This window comes from Dendrobium catenatum, unplaced genomic scaffold (assembly GCF_001605985.2).
Source record: "Dendrobium catenatum unplaced genomic scaffold, ASM160598v2 fragScaff_scaffold_1056, whole genome shotgun sequence".
Classification (NCBI taxonomy): Eukaryota; Viridiplantae; Streptophyta; class Magnoliopsida; order Asparagales; family Orchidaceae; genus Dendrobium; species Dendrobium catenatum.
Window position 1 is genome coordinate 9265611 of NW_021319518.1, and position 6454 is coordinate 9272064.

The 6454-nt window shown below is 33.2% G+C and overlaps 1 long non-coding RNA gene across 1 annotated transcript in view; it reads left to right on the forward strand.

Moving 5' to 3' along the window:
- Nucleotides 1-3680: 3680 nt before the first annotated feature.
- LOC110094286 overlaps nucleotides 3681-6454 on the forward strand; it is a 12524-nt gene continuing 9750 nt past the window's right edge. The window contains exon 1 of the long non-coding RNA XR_003701924.1: nucleotides 3681-3825. This is a non-coding gene — a long non-coding RNA (uncharacterized LOC110094286). The remainder of the gene's footprint in view (nucleotides 3826-6454) is intronic.

Below are 6454 nucleotides of genomic sequence, written 5' to 3' on the forward strand. Positions count from 1 at the left end.
CAATTGAGGAGAATTAAATGAAAAAAAATGTCATGCAATTAAATGAATGAAATGAAGGGCCAATTGTTGCATTAAATTGTATAATTATTATTTTTTTAAGTAATTAATTATTTATAATACAATGAATGGACAAGATAATTCCATTATAAATAAAATGAATGGTCAAGATTTGATGGGGGTGGAAACTCAAGCCCCTTTTATAATAGTAGTATAGATATTATTAACTCCTTTCTTTTCTAGAACTCCCTAGGGTACTTCTCTTGAAACTTTATTATATGCTTTATCTAAATCAACAAATATAATATGTATGTCTTTCTTAGTCTCTCTATACTTCTTCATCAAACCTCTTAACAAATGTATAACTTTCATGGTAGACCTACCCGGCATGAATCCAAACTAATTTTGAAAAACATTAGTGCCACATCATAGCCTATGCTCAATTAATCTCCCATAATTTTAATGTAAGACACATTAACTTAATTTCTTTATAATTTGCACACTCTTGTGCATCACCTTTATTTATAAAATAGGAACCAACATACTCATTCATTTATTTGACATGTTTTTAATTTTCAAAATAATATTAGTATCAAATAAGAAGAATAAATTTATTAGTCAAATTACAGAACAAGAGGATGTGCCAGCAAATGTTAGAAAGGAAACAGAGGGTTCACGGATCCATTATTTACAAGGAAATGCCCCTCCCATGAATTCACAATCAAGAAAGAAAGAAATGAAGCATTGAATTGCTCATTTGACATCACTTGGCTTGCATAATTGGATCCAACGACAGGCAAGGAAGGGGCGGATAACATTATTAGGATTTTTTTTCCTTTTGGGTTATTGTAATTAATTATTTCCTTATCTACTTTTGTAGTTTTGTGTATAAATACATTCTAGAATATTATTTCCCAGCCACTTTTTCTCTACTATAGCTCATTGGCTATTCATTGGCATGTGGATGCATGTTGGTTCTGTTCCTTAAAATTTGTCTATTTGAGTTATTCATAGAATTATACAGAACTAGTACTTTTGTTGAAATTTATTGATTTAAGCTGTAAGTTATAATCGTAGTTGGTAACTAACATGTAGCTGAACTGTAGTGCCACAATAGTGAAACATGTCTTATCAACCATATTTAAACGTTTGAGCTTCAACTCTCATGGAGGGTTTTTGGAGCATCGATGATCAGAGAAATTGGTAAAACCAAGAGAAAGTTGCAACAATGAACTCTGTCAAGGCTTCTTTTCTAGCAATGGCTATGGCACGGTTTGTCTGTAGAGAGGCTGAGACCTTTTTAGTGGTGAGGCCATAGATGGGCTGGTGCCCATCCTTCTTCTAACCTGCTCGGACCTCCATCAACATCCTGTATAGTATCTTACCTTCATTATGTAGGGATTTATGTTGTAGTTGGAGGAGTTTCTGGGTTATATAGAAGAAAAGAAGAGGTTAAAGTAGTTGTAAAATCCGTGGAAGTTGAGTTGGCTTGGAAGGAGTTATGAGAGGGGAATCTTAGCAGAGGTTAACTTCTTTGATTTTATTACAAAAAATGATAGCTGCCATGATCCGGTTTGAAGGCTTGAATTAATAAGTCAGAACTAGACAATTAGACGGTTATTTAAAATTCCGTTCTCTTACTTTAGTAATGATAAACTATTTCTAACAATCAGTTAAAGTCAATAAAACCTCAAACGTATTTTAAAGAAAAAACCTATAATTAATTTAAGTAAATATTTCTCTCTCGGAGTGTCATGTCTATGATGTAGGTTTGCTCATCTTGCACTTATTTAAATTTTCTTCAGATGATACTTTTGTATATTTGTGCAATGATAGGGTGAGTTATTACACAACTCAATGAGTACATCATATTTCTAAATTACAGTAAAATAATAAACTTTGAACAATATGCATGCTTGCTTTCATGAATGAAATCAAATAACTTTATTGAATAATAATTGTATTTTAAAATTGATTTTTGTAAGTGATCATGTATTATATATTATGCATAAATAATACTCAAATCATATTTTATAACTGATACAAGCATTATAGCAGTTGTTGTCTAGTAATTGATCATGTATTATAGGTGTGTTATTACACAACTTATTGAGCATATAATGTTTCTAAATTAAAGTAACACAACAAAATTTTGAACAATATACATGCTTGCTTTCACACATGAAATGGAATAACTTCATTGAATACTATGATGCACAGACACGGACACGGCGACACGAACACGACATGGCATGATACCACACAGGACACATCAATTATTGAAAATATATGACACACATACGAGTTAGCCATGACATTATAATTTTAATATTTTAAAAATAGTGTATATAAATCAAATAAATAGAATATTAAGAATAATTGGGAAATAACAAGTCATTTAACTAGGATCTTTGCTTAAAATAATTAATAATAGGATGTCGAGAGTCTGGTGTGGATGTCATGTCATGCATTGAGATGGGAGAGGACAATGCTGTCGAGAGTTGGACGTCATGATTATATAATGGGCATCGGACATCGATGTCTAGGGCTGCAAAATCGGGTCACAGGCTGGGTTCGAGTCCAACCCGATTTTGACCTGACTCGAACCCGACCCGGTTTGAAAATTGGTTCAAAACCCTTAGATTTTGTCTTCCCATCTACTGATGGAACCGACACAGTCAAATCGAAATATTACAATAGCTAATAGAGATGGAACAATATTTTGGTCTTACAGTTTACCTATAGTAAGGACAGCTAATAGAGATTGTGGCAGACTTTATTATTATTTTAAAATTCTAATTTGAATTGTAATAGATTTATGGAATAGGTTCATTGGTTGGGTGAGAAAATGTCTAGTGTGAAATTGGACATTGCTTGAGAGAGATACAATAGATTAAGCAGTCTTCTAAGAAAATCAAGTGAGAACTTCTAAATTAATTTTTTGGTGATTAGATATTATACTTATTTTCTCTCATTGACAAAAAGGATTATTGATACAATTTAATTATCTTCTAGGACTAAGAGCAACATCGCTCTCACATTTCTATGAAGCTTCATCTTCTTTTCTTTTAATGATATTTTGAGAGTCCATGTGAAATCAGTTATAAGTGTCCAGGTACTAGCCAGGCTCACTAGTAGTACTTGCCAATTAGATGATTTTGTCGTCAAATGTGATTAATGGAGCGAAGTAGCTATTTGATTTCAACTTGCATGCATGCTCCACTTCAATGAGTACAAAATTGTTGGAATGGATCCATGTTTATGCTTTAAATTTTACATCTTTTGATGCAGAACTTGTTAATTAACCATTCTCATTCCTAATCCTATAGAGCACTCCTCAAAGGAGAATTCTTCTTATGGTGGAGATAATGCAGTGCACTGCACCACCAACATAAAGCTCCATGTCATTAATATTTGATGCACCATCATAGTCACCTATGAAATGCTGTGCTTGATTTGCTTTTTTTTTTCTAAGCAAGAGGGTGCTTTATATAGTAGATTCTGTCATAATATAGTTTTTTTCTCATGAAAGTTCCCTAATTTATTCCTATTGATTTCTCCTTGATTATTTCCCTTGTACTTTTCTTTTATGACTCTGAATAGTACAGCTCAAATAACAGAATTGATTTCCAGAAGAAATTAGAATGCTGTTACTTTCCTGGCTAGCATGGTATTGGTTAGAAGATGAGACTTCTCATGTTTGCAGGACCCAAGAACTTGTTGCATTATCTGGAGCTCATACGCTAGGAAGCAAAGGCTTTGGAAATCCTAATGTGTTCGATAATGCCTACTACAAAATTCTTCTCGAGAAACCATGGTCAACTTCAGGTCAATTTTCAACTTCTATGATCCTTAGTATTTGCTTTCGGTGTTTGCTGCAACTTGTATAAATGAAAAATGTTTGTTATCTACAAGATTTAATGTTTGCCGATAACACCATAAAATATAATATTAAGCCCATTATTGTTAATTTGCAATAGGAGAATTCATTGATAAAATGTTATCAATTTTATGAATTTATGGTCCTTAATCAATCATAATTTAATGAATGGTAAAGCTGGGATGCCAAAAAAGTCCATGCTTGGCTCAATAACTTCGCTATGCTCAGTGAAAAAAAGTTGCTTGGGTTAGACTTATTTGATTATTAAACAAGTTAATATTTAACAAAAAATTTCAACTGTTCACTAAAAGAGTAGAACAAAAGCAAGATCCAGTTTAATTATGTTTGACTTTATAAGAGCTCGATATATTCCAATATCTATATAGCATTGAAGGAGAAAGATATAATGCTTCAAGCTTAAAAGAGAGAATGTATTTTTATATGGATATTGTTAATTTTTCGTTCAATCTTATTTTATCTATTCTCATTCATGCTACATCAAATTGTAGAATCAAAATCATTCATCTTTTGTTATCTTAATCAACATCATGAAAAATTGTAGGATGTCAGCTTCATGAAATTCAGGTATGCATCAAACATGTAAACATAACACCCTAATGGAGAATCTAGATGGTAAGATGAATTATTCATTACTTATTCAAATTAATCCAAAAAAATTTAGCATATTTATTTTCACTGGATTTAATTTTAAATTATTTCTAGTGAAGGGCATTATGAGCTGTTATTTTTCATTAAGCTTGATTAATGTTCAATCTTTTTTAAAAAAGTGATGAATTAGATTATCAACTTATTTTTTATATTGTTGATTAACAACTATGATCTTCATCTTATTTGAACATAATAGCATAAAAGATAATTTCATAGAGAATGAACTTTTTTTCATGCAAATTGACAATAGTCCACTCCCATTGTCTCACCTATTTATTGGTGTGCACACATCCTTGGAATATAATCACTATTCTCTACCCATTTATATTTCAATGTTATAAATTTTAAATGTACGATAAAAATTCATGTTTATTAACATCATTTAGACTAATACCATGATTTTAAGAACAAGATCATTAATCAAATACATCAAAATTTTCTCTATGAATTAATTTGATTTCATGATCAGGTAATTATGGTTTTAATGTATGATGACTTTCAAATGGCTTGGAATTAAATTCATTTGTCATCTCGGTCTGTGTGCTATCACTTCGCACACAACTTTTTTTTTTCGCATGATAACCCATACAATATGGGTGTCTTTTCCAAGTAATATTGACATTTCAAACGCAACAGCAAAAGTATGTTTTGCAAATATGTGATCTATGGGCGACTTCGCGCAACATCGCATCTGAAGTTAGTTGTTTTCAACATCATTCATTTGATTTGATCGTGAAAGTTCCCTCTTGAATGTTCTTTATTTTTCGAACACTACAATGCAATTTGTTTAGCGAATAGATGACATTCGGGCGATTTTGCGCAACATCGGGCTCGTAGATCATCGTTTTCATAGTCACTTGATCGAGTTGCGTGAGAATAGTTTTTCTTAGATAAATTTGTCGTTTTAGACATGTCAATGCACTCCATTTTGTAAACGGATGAAATTTGAGTAGTTTTTACAACGTTGAGCCATTTTGACCTATATTATGTGATGTCACATTTGTCGAATGTTTTTCTTGTCATACTCACTCGAGTTGATTGCATCACATGTATGGAGGTCAACATGCTTACGTGGACTCTTTTGTATCATGTAATTTGCCTTACTGTTAGTGTAATGTATATTAGCTTGAATGCAAAGGAAATGATGCATATGAATGCTTGCATTTGCATGTTGAAAGTTGAGTCGCTCTTGTGGGCTCCGAAAATTCGGCCCCGGCCTCCCCTTGCTTTTCTTTTTATTCGGCGAGGGAGTTTTAACTGATTAAGTTCCGGGGTAAATTTTGGAAGGCAGATGAGTTTGTAGATAAGACATTACCTAGAGATTTCGCTCTCATTTTACGAGGACTTTATGATATGAGTTCTAGTTTCCTATAGGCGCAAGCCCCTATAGTTAATTTCCCCTCCCGGTCACGAGAGAGAACTTTCGGTTAAGGCTAGTCGTCAATCAGATACGTAGGATATACGTGTTATCTGACATATAGTAGCAGCATAGGTATTTGAAATGGTTTGGAAAGTTTGATTGGAGAATTTAGGAATTTGTTATTTAAAATAGAAATTGCACCATCTTGCACTTAAAATCGGATGATGGGGGAATGGATGATGGACCCGATCAAGATCCCATGGTTCCGTCGTCCCGGGCCATCGTGGTCCCTGGTCTACTTGGTCAGAGGAGGTAGTCGACCCAACCTGACAGAAGGATCATTGTCGGCAACCATGGGTTGCTTCGTCCAAGGGTACCTTATAGACCTGGGTTGGATGTTTGTCTAAGGGGACAAATTTGAATCCACCTTAGCTAACAGAGGGCTTTGTGCCCTATCGATCATATCCTATTGATTCATATCTCAAAGATTTGATGCCAATAAGGAACGTATTGGCTCTGGCCATAACCGGTATATCGTGGTGCCATTT